At 40.9% G+C, this 18,919-nt stretch overlaps 1 protein-coding gene across 8 annotated transcripts in view; it reads left to right on the top strand.

Moving 5' to 3' along the window:
* The window catches only part of sulf1 (sulfatase 1), a gene marked incomplete at its 3' end in the record, with an annotated part of 75,295 nt that overhangs the window by 21,343 nt on the left and 35,033 nt on the right, over positions 1-18,919 (top strand). For 5 of the 8 annotated variants that reach the window (XM_079361407.1, XM_079361402.1, XM_079361405.1 and 2 more), the window contains exon 2: positions 17,478-17,696. The exons of 1 other annotated variant lie outside the window; for it this stretch is intronic. Of the gene's footprint in view, positions 1-12,513; positions 12,605-17,176; positions 17,697-18,919 lie in introns of those variants that run through there. 2 more of the 8 variants (XM_079361403.1, XM_079361404.1) reach the window with 2 other exon arrangements.

Raw genomic sequence — 18,919 nt, 5'->3', positions numbered from 1 at the left:
GCTGTCTTTTGAAACAGAAGATTTTTCCTATTTTGCTATGTTGATTGAACATTGTGTCCTCTACGTGCTTTCAAACTGGAACACACATTCTGATCAGTCATAATAAGAAGAATCGTTTGGATATTCTGTGAACCAATGAAACAATTTGTTTAGCTGGAGTTAGACACACTGATAACATTTTAACAGTTGGCTTCCTTTAATTTGTGGTATCATTTCAAGTGGTGCTTGTACCTGTATCTCACACATACCAGGTTTCAGGTTGTAAGCAACAAGCAGTTTAAATCTGAATACCAGTAGATGCTGATGGATGTGTGTATGTCAGTGTAAATAAGTAAAAGTGATTTCCTGGCCAGGTCCCCCTGGTCCTCATCTCCTGGGCTCAGGTTGCAGCTCCCAGATGGTGCCTTAATCTGTAGGTCCTGCTCAGGTCACTTCCAGCAGAGCCAGGTAACACGAGCCAAACTCATAACCCCTCCATCCTCGAGAAAAGTATCCACGGAGACCCCGACCTGCAAACTTTAATGTCCTTACCTGTTCTGCAAACTGAGCCACATGGAGCTCGGTGAGCTATGATGGAGGGTTAACTTAACTGAAGCCTATTATCTACACGAGCTGCTGCTGTGCGTTTAAATCCCTCTCACTGTGTGCTTTTGATGACCAAGCCTGGAACCTGGACCTAATGGAAAAGAGCCTCAACGTGATTGTGGTCAAATTACCTAAGATGTTACCTCATGTAGTTTTAAGATATCTCATCAATTCCCACTCACTCCCACCTACCCTTAGTGAGTGAAGAAAATAAGCACAGCAGGACTTTAACCTCCACTACGATATGAAGAAGCCTCCCATCTCCTACTACTTAGATTTAATGTCTAATAGTTTCCATGTCCAGATATCAGTGGACTCGACAGGATTGTGTGTTTTAAAGCAGAAAAGCTACAGCTGAAAAAAACGTTTTCATGTAAACCTGCAAGGTGTGAGTGAGCAGCAGACCAATCATTTTTCTGATTCAAACATTGAAAATTAACTCCTAAATCAAAAGATGTTGAATGAGTTTGCTCCTTTTTGAAATCTTACTAAGTAACAACTGAGTGGAACTTTTGCTATGTGTTTGAATAACTATTACTTTGTCAGGTTTTTTTTTTTTTTTTCAACTTGGCCTGTGTTGTGTTTGATAGTGAGCGAGGACATTCCACCCTCTTCTGGATGCGAGAAAACACAGAAGACAAAAAGGGGGCGCATAAGGTGTGCTTTCATCCACTGCTGGCAAAAGACCAGGGTCTTGTTCAGGTAGCAACTTCATCACCCCAAGGTCTTTAAGACCTATACATACATTTTTCAGTACCAGTTTTTTTTTCTCCTGTCATAAATGTATTGTGAAAAGAACTGATGTTGATGTTTATAAGAAGGTGCAGACGTTTGTGCTTGTCATTGTGTGTTTTCATTTTTTCCCACTGACCCTCAAAGGATTCCAGTGATCTTAATGAAAGCAATTTTCATATAAAGACGCCTTTTAGCTTTGGCTTCTTTGCACGAAGGCGGGAGCATTTTGGACTCAGCGGCTGTGAGGAAACCTGGCCTTTGAAGTAGCCTCTGGTTATTTTTCTGCTTGACAGATCAGAGCAACTGTGCAGAAATCAAAAGGGAAGTGCCCAGCCGCCCCAAGTAAATGGTTACTCCGGACTGAGACAGGACGTTTTGAAAGCTAATACGGCTACTGCTGAGTTAGGGCCATCTGGACAATTTGCCCCCTCCTTCCAAATTCTTGAAAACGCAATGCGTAATAGAGTGACTTTGTAGGCTGCACTTGTGAGCAGACCTGTGTTCGGTGTATCACATGACTCATCAGAACTGACTGCTGCACACTTCAAGGAGTGTGAAAGACGGACTTAAAAGCTGAGACATGGTTTGTTGCTAGTGAGGTGTTGACCAAGGCTATCCAGGCATGTCTGTCCAGCCTCCACTCCGAAAGCAGGAATGCAAGTTTTGGAAAAAAGCATGAAACCAGCACATTCTGAAGACCCTTCTTAGCACCTTGCACAGTTCACTTTCTCTCAAAACAGGAGGTATTGAGAGATGAGACACGGCTAATTTAGCGAAGTAAGTTGTGCTTCTCCACCAAGGAAAATCTCCCGGTGTGATTGTCCCTTAAACAGGCCAATGTGCGGGGAGAAGAAAGGGATTTCCAGCACAGCAATTGCATTTTATGTTCCAATGCCCCCTGGAGGGTTTCAAAACAACCTTGGGGGTTAAGAGCAAAATCACTAAAAGCTGTAACGCCACAACTGATGTCTTGTCAGGTCTGTTTCTCATTGGAAGGGATCTTGGGTGGGGATGAGGTCTTACATGCAGGGCTCCAAGTTGCAAAAAAAAAAAAACAACGCCACATTGGCACTCAACCTCACATATAGATTACACATAAACTAAACAAGGTGGTGGATGAAAAAGAGAAAAATAAAATGTTGTATTGTCCTTTGCAACTATGGAAAACAAATATTAATGATCCTGATTGTTTTATGGAATGTGTAATGTGCCCCCTTGTGTGGCCCACATGTGGTTACTTTGTCGCAAAGTTCTGCTAATAAATTGACCACAAACTATGTTGTATTTATTTCATAAGAAGGATCTGCAATCATTTTCAACAAGCAGAACTTGGAAATACAGTTCTACTTTTAATTCAGGAGATATTTGGACTTCTGTAGATGATATACACCGTGCTCATACAGTATATAACAGTAGAAGATAGTTGTCCTTATCTACCATTTGTACTAAAATACACAAATGATCACAAATCACTGTCGTAAAGAGAAAAAACAGATTTACATATTTGCATGGATGCAAACATTCACACACGCATTCACCTGCTTATCTTGAATCTCCCTGGCCTTGGTGTGTTATTATTAAAACGTGTTTGTAAGGAAGGCATAATGCATGCGTGTGTAATATTATTCTATTAATGAAGCCGTGTAACCCTAACCCTATCTGCTTTGTATATTCCAATGTGGAAAAATGACCTGTTTGGACAAATTAAGACTGCATCCTGTAATGTTTAAATATATGAGGGCTTAGTCATGTAAATATACTATGGTGGTGACACCTCACATTTTTATGGGTCAGAGACCATGAACATACTTAAAAGTCCAAAGCCAGAAGATCCTCATAAGAGACTGACTAACACTGTCACTGTTATGTTGTGACATTTTACACATTCATTTAGTTTTCATTTCGCTTACAAAAAATGATTTGAACACATTCTCTGTTCGTTCAGCCTTGACGTCTCATACAGACGCTAATATGTTGGAGCTGATAAGACTGGAAATGTTGTCAATGCAGAAAGTACGATGCTAACTAGCGCACCAATCCCGTACATACTGTAGGCTTCTCTGTAAGTACAGGGCTATGCAAACCTAAGGCACATAGATTAGAGGCAGAAGTATAAATCAGGCTTAAGAAATTACTAAAAAAAAACATTGTACCAGTACTAAAAATAGCAGTGTGGTAATTGACATTTTACTAACAAATCTGTCCAATTCACCATTTTTCTTTGAGTTTGAAACTTTTAAACAGTAGAAATGAATCTTGAGTTAGATTTGCTGTGATAGTTACCCTTGGGAACTCACAGTACAGCATCGAGTCTTTAAAGTTAGTTTGACTTAACACATTATAAAACTCTGTTCACCTTTAACAATGGCAAAAAAAAACAACACAAAATGTGAAGTGATTTAATTAGCATCCAATGTATCTTAATTCAACAGCAGTCTCATACAATGCACTTTAGAAAGCCTTTTCACTGTGCAATATATATTATTGATGTCATGTTTTTCTTGTGCAAAGTTGTTTATCTAAACCAGTGGTGGGGATAATTTAGTGTTGTTTTGATAGAGCTCCTTGTGGCCCTGCTGGCCCTCGACATCTGGGAGGTCTTTGAGGAAAGGAAAGGAGTTAGAAGAGGATTTGAGTAGAGGTTGATTTATTTACATTTTGAGCTTAACCTTAGCTTCCCTTTACTTCCAGACCTCTCAACTCCCAAAGACACAGGCACAAAACACACCAGTGAACCCGGGAGATTAATGCGGGAGTGTAGCTTTGGATTAACAGTTACATCTGATATCTCTGACTGAAATGACTCTTCGGGATTCAAGGTCTGATTCTCTTTATTGTCCCACAAAGGAGCAATGAAGACCTTCATTTTGTTACTGGTAAATACATTTTTAATGTGTTTTTGTTTTGAGCTGGGAATGCAGTCAATAAAACACAGCCATTTGTAAAGGTGAGAATTTTCAGAAGAGAAAAAGGCTTCACTTAATCTTGCTGCAAACTGTGTTGTAACTAAACTTAGAAGTATCAAACTATTTTTATATTATTGTGTCTTGTAGGTGATTTTGTTAAAACCAATCCACTGCTGACAAACACCAAGATTGAATTCTGCAACAATCTGATAGTGAGGTGTCTTCACTAGGAAATCAGTCAGTCTTACCCAGGACTCTCTACAGATCAGTGATGTGCAATAGATAAGTCTGTGCTAGGTCCTATTTTTTTTTTTTTTAAAGAAAGACTGCCTTAGGGCCGAGTTCACACAAAACTGAAGGCTGATATCTGATAACCTTCTCCTATCCAATGGATGGCCAGAACAAACTTGCCAATAATGATTGGTATGTGTTTAAGACTGAGCCCAGAGCTGATTCTGATGTGAGACAAAAACACAGCTCCACAGAGTCTCTGCAGCACATTTGCAAAGATTAGGTTAGAACTCTCTCAAACCATCCTCTTATTAAAAAAGGAATTGCCTGATTTTTCCGTTGATGAGGCCTATTTTGGAGAGGATTAGGGCAACATTGTGGGGATTGCTGTTGTGTTCTGTTGCTAACATTAAGAGGATGTGAAGCTTTAATACTTCAATATGTTGCGCATTAAGTCTGAGTAAGTTTGCCTCCCTCGGGGAGTTAAACATGTTAACAGATAGCAAATTTTACTCCAAGCCCAAGTTTTTGCATATCTGTTAGGCTTCACCGCATGTTTGCAGGAGGAGAACAAATCAAAACAGGGTGATGTTCTGTTTTTATTAAGAGATATTTCAAATTAGCCCAGGAGGTGGAATGAGGTATGAGAGCTTTCGTTTCTTCCCTACTGTATTTAATTGTTAGTATTGCCTCCCTGTTTATAGTGTCTCACAAACACTGACTGCTAAAAACAATGGCAAGTTAGTTCCTTTTGTCTGTAGCCCCATTTACACAGCCTAATGCCTCTGTAAAGCCTCATCATCTGTGTAGAAGGTAAAGAGGCAGAATGGTGGGAATCAGACTCATGAAATCCTTTCTTTTTTTATAATTATACTTTTTTTATTGTGTTTTTCCATCTTTAACAAACAACACACATGTATAAATAATGTACAAATTTCAAAGCAGATAAAACAAGCAAATAAAAAACTAACAAAGCACAAACAAAAGCGGACAATATAAAAAAAATGGAGAAAAAAAAGAAATCCTTACTATTAAAGGCCATCTTGTGGGCTTTTTGGAGATAGTAGGGTTGGCAAGTAGAGCGTTCATTCCCCATTTCTCCACGACAGTATTTTTCTTAAAGCACAAGTAAACATCTGAAGAGAGGCTTTCTATATTTATCAGCTATAGATTTGTTGTTCAAAGCCACTTCTTAAATTTGAATTAAAGTACCGAAATCAATCTTAAACTTGACCTGTTGTCCACTCAGTCGTTTATAATCCAACAGCATTTTCCTGCTCTCCATTTGTACCGGAGAGATCTCCTGAAGACGAGGAGGATTAAGTGAGAGTCCATGACTAAAGTGTCATACTCCACTAATCCCAGACCTCTTTGACATCCAAAGCCCAGGTCGAAGGTCATGTTCCTTCCTCAGCCCCCTGACTACATTGTAATGTGTTTAGGGTCAGTTTTATCCGAGAGGAACACAGTGGATCAGGTCTTCCATGACTTGTTGTGGAACATGTAATGCTGCAAAGCCTCTACATCGTGAGGATGTAGATTTATTACCCTGACTGCAGGTCTTATTTGTTCTATTTCTGTATTAATAAATAGTTATAAATAGTTACATTTTTTATATGTTTTCGATGGCTAAGACTTGGATGCCTCAGACATTTCACTCCAAAAGTTTGACTTGTTGTTCAACACACTGGCACCACGCACATATCTCGACCAAACACTGGCTCAGCCCATTGTGTGCCTGTGAGTAATTTTCAGTGCAGTGGCCTTGTCAGTCAAACAGAGAGCACAGTGTTTTATATTCCGGGATATATTTGTGAAGTCTTAATTGTGGTAGCAATGACATTAAAGTGAAAGCCCTTTGACTTCCTGCTGATCCAGATTTCTACATTTTTGGAGCCAGCAGTCTCGTTTTCTTTGACTCTGATTTTAAAGCTTGAGGTTGGGATTTCTATTTGGCTGCTGATGCAAGAAGAACAACTTGCTGTTTGACATGGAACACAATTGTGAAACGTCATTAAAGAAGACGCCAAGAGCATGGGGTTCATATGGCAAATTTGATCAAGTGATGTGGGAAAGTACTTAGAACACATTATATAGTTTCTGCTAAACGTTTTGACTCGACATAATTGTGGCTAAGCTGAATATCTTTTCCTGTTTCCCGACACAAAAGGATTGGACCTGATGTGTCAGGAAGTTTGGAGCATATCTTTGGCCACTTCTACCTGTAGTTAAACACCTCATCTTTGTGATGCTGTCATCTTCCTCCTCAACTCTTCTGGCTATATCCATGGAATAGAAATATCCCTTCTCATTTAATGTTTCTCAGGCTCCTTGTTCAGCTGAAACCTTCATGGACATGTGGAAAACAGAAAGTACAACAAACTCTCACATAATACAGCTCAGGGATAAAAAATGACAGAAGATAAACATGACTAATACATGTATAGCCTTTAATTAATGGAAATATGAAAAGGTTTTTCTATCTTGTAATTACCTTGTGTTGCTTGTTGTGGGTCTTTTTTGGTGGGGAGGGGCATAAAGTATAACTTTTTATTGTCGTTTTTAGTACAGACTGTAAAAAAAAAATAAAACACTTTTTATGCCGCTTTTCTCTTTTAATACCTGAATGGAATTAGACAACTGCTGAAAACTCTTTCACAGCTGTGATGTTTCTCATTACCGGAGCATGTTTATCTAAGCCGTAGACTCTAATATTTACGACTGCTTTAATTCGGTCAGCGTACAGTTTTGATTTCACCATCAGCTCACGTGGCGTACAGTATGTTTCAAGGGGTCCATTAAGCCGTCAACATGTTTTATACCTTTCTTTCTCCTGTATGGTTTCAGCATGTGTGACACCAAGCCGAACACATCCATCACCGTATAAAATTAGACCAAAAAAAAACAAAAAAAACCCTTCTTTTAAGAATTTAAATTGAGCCATAATGCAGAGTACAGCTGCAGGATTGTTGAGCTGTTTCAGAAACAAAGACCCCAGAGTTGATAGGGTTTGTATAGGGCATGAGCTTTACCCTCTATTGAATGAGGTTTTTATGTGTACATAACAAATACATCTTACACTGCTGCCATGTATGCCCAGAAATGCTCAGAAAGCAATAGATTCTGTTTCCAAAAAAATGTAAAGGTTAATATTGTCATGTAATGGTGGAGCCGATAGCGCAGCGGCAGCGCGCGCACCATGTTGCGAGGCTTTGCTCCTCGCGCGGGCAGCCCGAGTTCGCGTCCGGCCTGTGGCCACTTTCCCGCATGTCTCTCCCCACTCTCTCCCTGTTTCCGACTCTATCCACTGTCCTATCAATAAAGGCAAAAAGGCCAAAAATAAACCTTTAAAAAAAGACACTACACATCTAGCTATCCCTTAGACTACAGTAAAACACTGAAATATGTGTATATCATTTTCAAGGCAAGAACAACAGAAGTTGGAAAGGGGACGGCTCACACTCCAACTGGAAGTGACGTTACATCAATATTTTCGAGTTCAGACTGGAGGATGATACAGGCCGCATTTATAAAACAATGTGAACGGGCCCCAGAAAATTTGTATCAGAGGAAATAAAATCCAAATTGAGCTTTAAGGCCTGCAATGTAAATGTAGTTAGTAGGTCAGTTTGATGGTGTCTGTGCCATGAAAATGCTGCAAGTTCTTGCAAAGTTACAGTGGTGGATTATGGGTAAAAAGTGCTGAATGTTTACAGTTCTGATACAAATCCTTCTACCTCCCACTTACTTCATCCTGTGCTGCACCGGCTTCAGTCACCCCTTAACGGATGACCGCTGGATCCTTTGGCCATCTGGACCCAGACAGGAACAGGAAATGAAGACTGTGGAATGAAGAAGGGTTCTTTTTTAGGATTTGATTTCCAGAAAAAGAAAATCTGAGCACCCCCTTTCACAGTTTGAGGCTCATATTTACCTACCCTCTTTTTTAGAGCTATAAAATATATATTTAAAAAATGTATGTATTATGTCACTAAAGTAAGTGATAGGTTAAGTTAATCTATATTCATGATTGGTAAGTATATCTGATTTACTCTGAACAATAGAGCTTAAATCATTGAAATATGTATTTCAGTCTTTTTAAACATCTTGATCCCACTTTGAGATAAAGATGTTACAGATACATTATTTATTTCCCCCTCCACTTTGCAACTTCTTTTCTATTCTTGATTTCCTCTAATCCATCTTCTTCCATCTGTCTTTTTTGCAATGTTTTTTTTTCTTCTGTAATTTAATTCACTTTTCTCTTTATGTTGATCAGATATCTGTCCCTGTAGCCTTGGATTGTGTCCAGAGCACACTGCAGTGTTTTCAGTCGGTCTCTTTGCAGAGATCAGCAGGAGGGGTTATATGAGGAGCAGTTAGACTTGAAAACACAGGTTGCACTTATTGATCCTTGTATCTACCGTTCTCATCTTCAAGCATATAAACTTTTTCTTTTTTTGTGACTGAAATATTCACAAAACAATGCCCTTTTTCTGCTTTTTTGGCCTCTTCCTTGTGGCTGAGATTCTGTGCTCCAAGAGGGAAGACGAGCACTTTCGAGGAGGATATTCAGAATTCCTTTACTCTTTTTCTGCCCTCTGATGCCCCTCTCTTTTCAGGAGTGGGTTCATTTACATGACTCCATAAGTGTCATCTTAGAGAGAAGGGAATCTTTCTTAACAGATTTTGTGATAGATGTGATTCCACCTACATGCAGCATATCTCTCTGTCACATAAAATAGAACAATGTACCCCCACAGCCATATTGCCCCTCTCAATTCTCTGCCCGTTATAGAACCCCAGCCCCATCTCTGCTCATGCATATTCAAGCATGCACACACACACACACACACACACACACACACACACACACACACACACACACACACACTATGAAAGGCTTGGCATCTCTGCTAAAGGCTGGTCATGAACATAAGAGCTGATTGCCAGCCAAGCAGGACAGTTACAAAGTGGAGCATGGGAGGCCTCACCATGTTTGCAAAGATCTAAAGCCTCTTTCTCCAAAGCTTTGTTTGCATTTTGTTAGCTGCAGCAGCTGAACAGTACACAGAAAGCCTTTTCTTACCCTTTCTCTGTCCACTCCTTTTCGCTTTTCACTTTTTCTGACTTGGCTGCTTTCTGACAGTTGATTCAATTCCTGTGTACTAAAGGAAATGATGTGCTTAATTGGATTAAATGGAGTTTTCTTCAAATGACTGCTCACCCACCCACACAGCCCCCGACTCTGTATTCTCCTCTGGGATGGGCTGTCTGGTACATGTTTCCAGACTCCATAGTGTGCAGGGTGAGCATGAAATGGAAACCTGGGAGCGTGTTACCGTTAAATACGATTAAGTCATAGTAATTATAATAGATTGATTTTGAGGCTATCCCATTTAAAATGTACATGACCTGAAACAATGTCTTTGCACCTATCTTCCTTTTTGGCCCTGCCGCTTCCTGTGTAAGTGTGAGATGCGGCACACACACAAAGTAAATCGATGTGAAAATTGTTGCGAATGTGGGCCATCTTTCTTTCTCAACCAAAGAAATCGGGTCTAGCAGTCGAGCATCTCTGCTTGCCATCACCATTAGCGTGCCACTTGGCCCAGGTTTATAGAGACACAGTAGTGTCTAAACTCACGCAGGCATCACTGGAATTTGCACCTGTTGGCTCCTCGTCTGTCCTGAATGCTGTCGCTCTGACTCTCTCTGTGACAAAAAGAAAACTTAATCACCTAGAGGATGACCACAAGCCTGAGACTGTTGGTATGGAGATGTTGATTTAAGAAGGAAAATAGGCAGGGGAGCTTGGCAAAGGCTATGTTTGCTACCTGTTTTTAGGCCAAGGATCCCGTTTGTTGTTTGGCCCTCTAGTGGCTTATAAACATCCCAGTAGATGTGCAGTTGTGTATCAGCCCTTCGTGTAACTGATTTCCTCCTAAAGAGGGGAAGCAGAGTCCAGGGCACAGATTAAAAGGACTCTTTTTCCACCAGCGTGCGAATCACAAATCACATAATGGCCAAGTGCTTCCTGTCTCGCAGGAACCCAACAAACACCCTTCTAAAACCGCTGCCACATCCATGTGTTTTCATCTCAGTGGGCACAGAAAAACATAGTTTGTATTCTAATTAAAGTAGCATGCACACCAAGACTTCCATGTGGACACCAGTGCTTCTGCAGATGTCTATTAGCTTGCCAGTTAAGTCTCCGTGCCTCATTATTTTTGCTTTCTAATTTTCCCTTGTTTTTAGTCACTAAGATCAGCGTGACTTGCCTTATTGATCCCCATCATCAGTTGAGAAGTTAAATGTGCCCTTATCGTGGCCTGAGGCCAGTGTGAGGAGATAATTGAACAGCCTCTCTGCTCTGTGCAAATCCTAATTCAGCCTCTCAACAGGCCACTGGAAGCATGCTTTATAGGATTATTTTCAACAAGGCATTTTGAATGTTGTAGTGCACATAGACCTTCCTTCCAACGTACAGCCCCCCCTCCCCTTTCTCCTTGTCCCTGCCTTTCACCTTTTTGCTGAGAGGATTAGTCGGGCTTCCGGAAACGGAGCGCCACTTGATGAGAATGAAACTTCCCAAAGCTCCTCAGGGACAGGAAGGCGCTGGACACTGGCTTTATGACAACAATAACTGAATTCTTTCAATATCATTTGGGACTGTTTTCAGAAGTTAACAAAGAGTTGGCCTGTTTTTGCACAGTATTTCAGTGTAAACAAACACTTTTGAAGCTGTTTTTTTTGCTACCCAAGAGACTGAGTGGAGTCTGTGGAGTCAGAGGGTATGGAGGGAAATGATTATTTGTTGAATGCGATATTGTTTGGTGGTGTGGAGTTTGTTGATTTGTGGCTTTAGAGGAACTCTACTTGCAGGGTCAATGATATGCTTTACCAAAGCCTTTTTTTGGTTTACCTCTAATAAATCTTTATGGAGGCCAAAAATAACATTCTCAGTAGATTTAAATATACCTTTGGTTTTTTGACAGTTCAAGCAAAGGGTTCATATTCTGGTGGGGCTTAATCCGATTTCATATGTTTCGTGACAAACATTTACCAAATCACTCCCTCTTGTCAGTCTTTAGACCAGATTGCTCTTTTTTTCTCAACCAAAGAAATCAAGTTTAAAAACGTCAAATACAGAACATGTTGCATCTGGATGCAAATGTACACATTTTCTTTAATTCTTAGATATTACACAGAAAAAGGAAATTTACTTTCACAAACTGACATGATCAATGCTTACAGATGGTAAATATACATGAGGTTGAGAGTTTTTGCAGTACATCAGAGGTGTGCATAGAGTGATGAGGAGCATATTAAGACAGTAATTTATAAGAATAATCAATTTATTGAATGTAGTTAAAATAATGATTGTAGTATTCAGACTAATATTAAGAGATTTGGAGCCTCACAGGTCGACAGCAACAATCCAGAGGAGCCTATGAGACAACAGAGTTAAGGAACTATCAGGAAGATATATGGTTAGTAATTAAAGAAGTACTTGAAGAGTTAAAGGTAATTATCTGCAATAAAGGAGTGAAGAAGTCTCTGACCTCGAGCCTCTTAAACCGGAATTTGAGCTGCAGCATGCCTGAATACGACATTGCATTCACATGGATAATAAGGGGAAAAACATGGCTATTTTATCTATAAGTATAAATATAGGTAAGATGTATGCATGCACAGGTAGATAGCATTAGCTCCAATGTTTGTGATGTGTTTATTTTGAATTCTCATCTTGCATATCGAAAAATGGGATTAACTTTGCAATCTTGGTAGAGATATTGTGGATTTGAGTCCAACTTGTCTCAAACTTTTTTTTTATAAATTAAACAATCGCAAACCAAATGAAGACATGCTTCCTACAGGGAGAAACACACGTATAACTATTCCTATATCTGATAAAGTATGATAATGGTAATATCAAAGAGAGGCTCAGATTCTTTGTTCCTTTTTTGACCCTATAACTGTGTCTTCCTCATCCTCAGAACCCTCTTCTGATTTGTCCTTATCTAATGTGCTTGCTTCTGCTCTTGTTTGACAGGATGGACTAAAGACAACAACTTGTTTTGGTAATGCAACACGTGGAATTCAGTTCTCTTACACTCTCAAGGGTCCCTGGGGGTTTTCATGAGGTACTTGGTCACTACATGATCGCCTTTGTCTGATGTGGCAGAATGTCTTTCATCTTCCTCCTTGAACCCAGGGAGAGCGATCAGTATCTCCCCCGGTGTATCTATCTCATTGCTGACAGCATTGGTTCCCAGCCATTTAGCAATTTACTGAACCTTAAGGCTATCCCAAATGGTTTCCGTTATCCCGTGATTCCCCAGATCAGGAGCATGATAGGATCGGCTTCTCTCACTGTCTTTTCCCAACTTTCTCAGAAGTTCTCAGAAGCTCCTAATCCTGCTTTGAGAAAGCTCTATGGGTGGTCTATCAGATTTGTTCTATATACTATCATTGGACTGTATCATTACTCTCAACATTAAACATACTGGAAGATGAAAAAGAGGCCTGCTACTGTTTTCAGAGAACACAGAGCTAAACTATTTTGAAGATGGATTTGGCCAATATTTGCAACAAGATGTGTAAGACTTGTTCATGAAGAGTCTCTGTGTGTTCTTAAATCTCTCTGGGAGATAGACTGAGCAATATATGCTGACAGTTGCAATTAGGAAAATCTGGATCCACTTATATTTCCTTTAATGCCAAGAATAAGCTTATACAGGCTGCATTATTCCTAAATGATATATCTTTAAGTTGGTATATGTTTTCACCTGTTCATCATCACAAATAAAACAACCTGTTTGATATTTAGATTGGATATCTAACTAGTAGTTTTCTTCAGATCTGTAGACTTTAAGATCAGGACTGTCATTTGGGGAGTGGGGAATAACTTTGTTTTATGAAAATATAGCCACTTGATCAAAATGCCAACGGTCTTTACTCACTGATGTTTGGTGACCATGGTTAACCACCAAGTGAACATCTGCTATTGAAATGTTAGCACATCTGGCATTCAACCAAAGTCTGTTGGTGGATGTCATTATTAACAGACCTCTAAATCCTATCATCATCACTCAACACTTGATCTCAGGTTACTGTTAATGACGTCATTATGTGTTGGTGTATTCCCTTTGGTCTGCAGCTCTACCTGTTAGCTGCTTGACAACAGCTTTAGTTGTCAGCCGTAATGTTTATTGTAGCAATGATTTTTTTTACCTTTTAGGTAAAAAAAAAAAAAGAATACATTGATTGACCATGCAAGTCAGTGTTTTGTTGAACTATTTGTAAATTGAATGCTCCTCGCAAACAAAGCATGTCAACATCCCCAAAAAAACCTATTACTCTGAATACAAAGATAAGGTTAACAGCTAATGTAGCTATTTTAAGTAACTGAACTCCAAACCTCTCAAACTCTAAAATGATTTCATAGTTAAAGCCTCCTGTGAGAAACTTTCAGTTTGTGTTAATTTTTTTGGTGCCTCCTGTCGACAAAGCAGTAACAAACCTTTAATGCTTTCTTCATCTTGTCCAAAACAGACAGAGGTGGTGTTTTTTTTTTGTTTTGTTTTGTTTTTTTTCAAACCTGCCCTGTTTTGGTTTAACGGTGAATATTTGCTATGGAAAATGCAAAAAGGCTGTTTCTTCAGCGTGCTGTAAATAATCCTCATGTATGGACCCCCACCCCTCAAGCAGTGGTTATAGGCTTAAACATATATAAAGAAACAACTAACCTAGAAAACAGAAGCCAGCTCACTCTAGCAAACAAATACTTCTTTCTGTAATCCTTATTTCATAACGATGTACCTTATGAGGTTGTTCATTTGCATTTACCACACAAGTATTGGTTGTCTCTGGGGGGGTCTGTCAGTTTGCTTTCTTCAGGATACTGCGGCAGATCTTGCCATGTCTGCACGGACTTGTGGTTTTCATGCGTGTTAAATCACATAGGAGGAGAAAAACGGCACATGTATGACACAGCAGGAGGGTGGCGTGAGGAGAGCTCCCTCCACATGCGTGTGCTGCGTGTTCAGCTGTCACTGGACCACAGAAGCCCCCCCCCTCCTCCTCCTCCTCTATTCTCTACTTTCTTTTCTACTTGCCTTCACCCCTGCTGCCCCTCTCGCCCTACTGTATCCTCTCAGTCCTTCCGTCTCCTGCCTTTCATTTCTCCTCATAGCCGTTTATATTCATGACCAACTGTGCGTGTCTTCTCCTGCTTTCCTGCTGAATCCCAGACATCCCAGGCTCCCATCCGTGCCTCTCTGGCATGAACTCAACATGACACTGATTCTACCTCCTGGAGTGTAAGGGGTCCTGGGGGAGCCACAAGTCCCTAGAAACAACAAAACTGTGTAGTACAGTCTCAAAGCACGCCTTGTTTAGTGGTAGAAAATCGATGTCTTCTTAAACATACGCTCTACCCCTAGTGTTAGCGGTTAATTAGTTGGTCATTGACTCCTGAGTATCTCAAAGGGATTCTAAACAGCAACAACACAAATCCACAGCACGTTATCACAGGGCATGGATAGCAAGGTAGTACCTATGTGTTTGGTGTTTAAAAACACTGTGCAGCCTGAGCCAGTGTCACCCCTATGATTTCCACATCATGGCAGTGTCCCCTTAAAGCTCCAGCTTGCACTCCATACTGGCACAGAGGGCGGATCACAGCTATGACACCCCTATGTATCTCATTCAACCAGAGTGAATGGGGCTAGTGAACCGAGTAGCCCCCCAACACTGGCCTCTGCCTGCACCTGCAGGTCCAACTGATGGTTGGAAAGCTGGACGGAAAAATGGGGGAAGCAGTTCAGAAATGTGAGAATCAATTTTTAAAGTAAAGCTCCCTGCAGGTCATCCAATCATTTGTAAGACGGAGCCATGTTATAGACCTCCCTGTACCCTCGCGTTTTTGTTGCCGTTGTGCCCATCAGCAGAAGGGAAATTGGAAAGAGAAGTCATGGGAATTGCATGATCTGTGATTGCAATTGGTTAATGAGCAAATTCTTACTCTTCAAAGTTTCTTCACTGGAAATGCCTGATACTTGTTTTCCTCACACAAACTTAGCCTGATAACCTTTTCTGGCTCAGTGGATTTATGATGTTTACAGATGTGCTCAGCTTATGAAAAAACAGACCCTCTGTCCCAGTGGGGCAGCAATCTTTAATCCAGTAAAGAGCACAGGGATTTGGTCGCCCCTGGCCTGCCTGAAGGCTCTTTGGAAACCTCTCGGCCGTGAGAATGGGGGCTGGGGTTTCGAGGTGTGGGTTGGGGTGTGTGTAGCCATGCAGGAGGGGCTGGGGACAGTCTTTGTGAATTTAGTTAATCTAATTTGAGCTCTTTCCCCCTAAGGCTCTCTCTTTTCTCCCTCATTGCTGCCCCTGTTGCAAACATCAGTCCAAGCTGGAGAAAGTTTCATGTGTCCCTGGTGAAAATAGGCTTTGTTTAGTTTAATTCAATATCCTCGTATGTAAACCTGAGGGGAATATAACCATGACTCTCACTGACAATCTCTATGCAGTTGTTTTGTGGTGGCTAAATTAAAATGGAAACATGATACGCATCGGAGAGCTCAGCATCGCTATACTTACAAATTATTTCAAGATAAAACTCATAGTTTGAGATAGCTTTATATAGAAGGAAGTGACCCGTTTAAAAAAAGTGAGGTATCAAAGAAACTTATAATTTACCATTGATTAAGAGTCAATTTGGAGACAATCAATGTTCTGCATTACTCTCAGTCTGTTAACATGTTTACACTTGTATTATCAAAGACTTGAAATAGAGGCCAAGGTGTCAATGCTGCTCATTGAATGTAAATGACCCACTTAGAAGCCCTTCCTTTGGTGTTTCACACCTCTGATTAACTCATTGTGATGCTGTCAGATATCAAATGGGCATCAACTCATTAGGGTCGCCTTGAAGTAGCTGCTGAATATCATCAGGGTCCTGTAATCCTTTTTTAATGGATCAGTGAATAGGACAGGTGGTTGAACAAAAATGATTAATTGTGACAGATTTTCTCAACAACTGTCGCCTGTGTGATGTGTGAATGAGTTGAAAATGATTTGATTCATTTTACATGGGAACAGTTAGAGTTTCTATGGTGAATGTTCGCTTTATCAGTGCGCTCCCATCAAGCCGTAAACCTGTAACCCTTCTTATCTCTGTTTCTTTCCTTTTCTGTCTCCCTCTTTCCTGAGCTTTGTAATTTCAGTGTCTTTCCCCTCTGCCCTCCTTTTTTTTTAACTTAAGGCAATAGGTGGTGAAGGGCAGGAATGCAGCTGGGGGACTGTATGGATTTATCACACTAAGGTGTGAGGGTTGCTGCCTGTGCTTCTGTGCCTGGAGATGTAACAGTTGAGTGCCAACAGCACTCCCACCATGAAGGCAATACTGGATTTTATTGCTTTTTTTTAGTTTGATTCTTTAGACCGCATACTCAGCAGCTGCAGAAGGAAAAGGAGAGGAGTTTTTTTTTTTCATTTGTTTTCAATCTAACAATTGCTGGAAAATTGTTATGTAACATTAGCAGAATATAAATCTCAGTTTATCTTCATCTCGTGTTTATCTCTTATTTTGCCACACAAACATTCTGTCGGTCCCTCTCTGCTCTTGCATGCTCTCTCTCTCTCTCTCTCTCTCTCTCTATCTCTCTCTCTCTCTCTCTCTCTCCTCTTGCTCTCCCTCACCCTCTCTCCCCTCCCATTCCTTCTCTTTCCACTCCTCTCACTCTCCCTGTCCCTTCCTCCTACTCTGCCTCTCGGGTTACGATGACTGGGAGTTTTCTTGCTTCCATCTCGTAGAGTATCTGTGTATGTGTGTGACTGCATGCATGCGTGTGCGTGCGTGTGTGTGTGTGTCTCCCTCAGCGCTGTGCTGTGTCCTTGTCCCTGCCTCCTGGCAGCAAGGAGCCACCCAGCAGCCGGACTGTGATTGGGCAGGGGAGTGGGGTTCTTGACACAGTGCGGTGCTGACTGCTTCAGGACGTGTTTCAACAGATGGTCGAGGTTAGAGAGTGTCATCACATCGGAGAGAGGATTAGAGGAGAGAGGTTGTCTTCCAGGAGCTGTGTGGTCCCCCCAACTATTCAACCCAAAATCCAGCTCCAAGACAGGGACGAGGGAGAACTGCTCAAGAAACTGAAGAAGCAAGAAGAAGAGGAATCCTTGCCTTGCCTCTCACTCACTCGGCCGGCACTCTGCTCTCCTGCCTTTCAGGTACTTTCTCAGAGTGTTTATTTTTTGCCTCTTTTCTGTTGTTTACCACTTTTCCTCAACTGCTCTTGATGCCTATTAGTTTATTTGCAGTTTACACAGTTTGCAGTAAATGTTTGATGCAGCAGGCTGTCAAAGTGGGAGTCTGTGAGTGTATTAAGTCTGTGCTGCCTGCACAGTCGCTCTGTGTACTGGACTTCATAGTTTTCCCCTGAATGACAGGAATTCCCTCCATCGCAAATTCCTTAGTCTCAGGGGATTAGACAGCAGCACATTCCATTAATGTCATTTTTTCCCCAATTCATAAGCAGCCATCTGTTAATTTCTATCTCTGTTTATGCAGGATGTTTGAGAGTCGAAAGCTAAAAGATTTAACAGTTTACTGTCAATAAAAAGAACTTTACTCCATTATTAACAGTAGTCAGTTAGGGCATCCCCATGTTCAGTTTTACAAACATCAGTTTTGTGTTTCGCTCTGATGATCCCTTCTGACTGAGTAATTCTGTTTTCAGCAGTGATGAATAGTTTCTTTATTTTTTCTGCCATCTGCTCTAGTTGAAAGTGAAATCCCATTTTATCTAGACTTCCATAACTCAGTGCAGTAGTTTACATTCCCTCACTTCAGTCAGACAGGATACGTTTTTACATAAATCTTATTCAGAGTGCACTTCTGGCACCCTGTGTCAGTTTATGCTAAATGGATGAGCTGCTGAAGAGTGTTTTCCGGACAAACTGTCAGAGCTCAGCAGAGACTCAGATTGTACACCTCACTTCAGCCATTGAACTCCAGTCAAGTGAGAAGGGAAACTTGCCAGTGGAGTGGCAATATGATGTATAGTACCTATGCTTAGCTCAAGGCACTTTGCATGTGGGTGTATACAGCGTGTGTGTGTGTGTGTGTGTGTGTGTGTGTGTGTGTGTGTGTGTGTGTGTGTGTGTATGAGGTGTCTGCGAAGGAGATTGTGCAGCTGTGAAAGGCAGTGTGGACAGCAGCCGGGCTGAGAAGAGAGGTGGTTGTATGGGTGAAAGCTGCTGTTGTGTGGATTTCTGTTTACCTAGGTAAACCAGCCGTAGCTACACTTCCTGCTTGTTTCTTCAAGTATTAACACAACCGCCAATATGCGGTGGCAACAGTTGCGTTAAAGCCAGTTAAAGTCATGCAGAAATAGAAGATCAATGAGGTTAACAGCTGAAAGGTTTGTGAGAGAAATTAGGGAAACATTTGT

Source organism: Symphodus melops (assembly GCF_947650265.1).
Source record: "Symphodus melops genome assembly, chromosome: 14".
Classification (NCBI taxonomy): domain Eukaryota; kingdom Metazoa; phylum Chordata; class Actinopteri; order Labriformes; family Labridae; genus Symphodus; species Symphodus melops.
The sequence above is the reverse complement of the archived record's forward strand: the minus strand, read 5'-3'. Positions and strand labels throughout refer to the sequence as shown.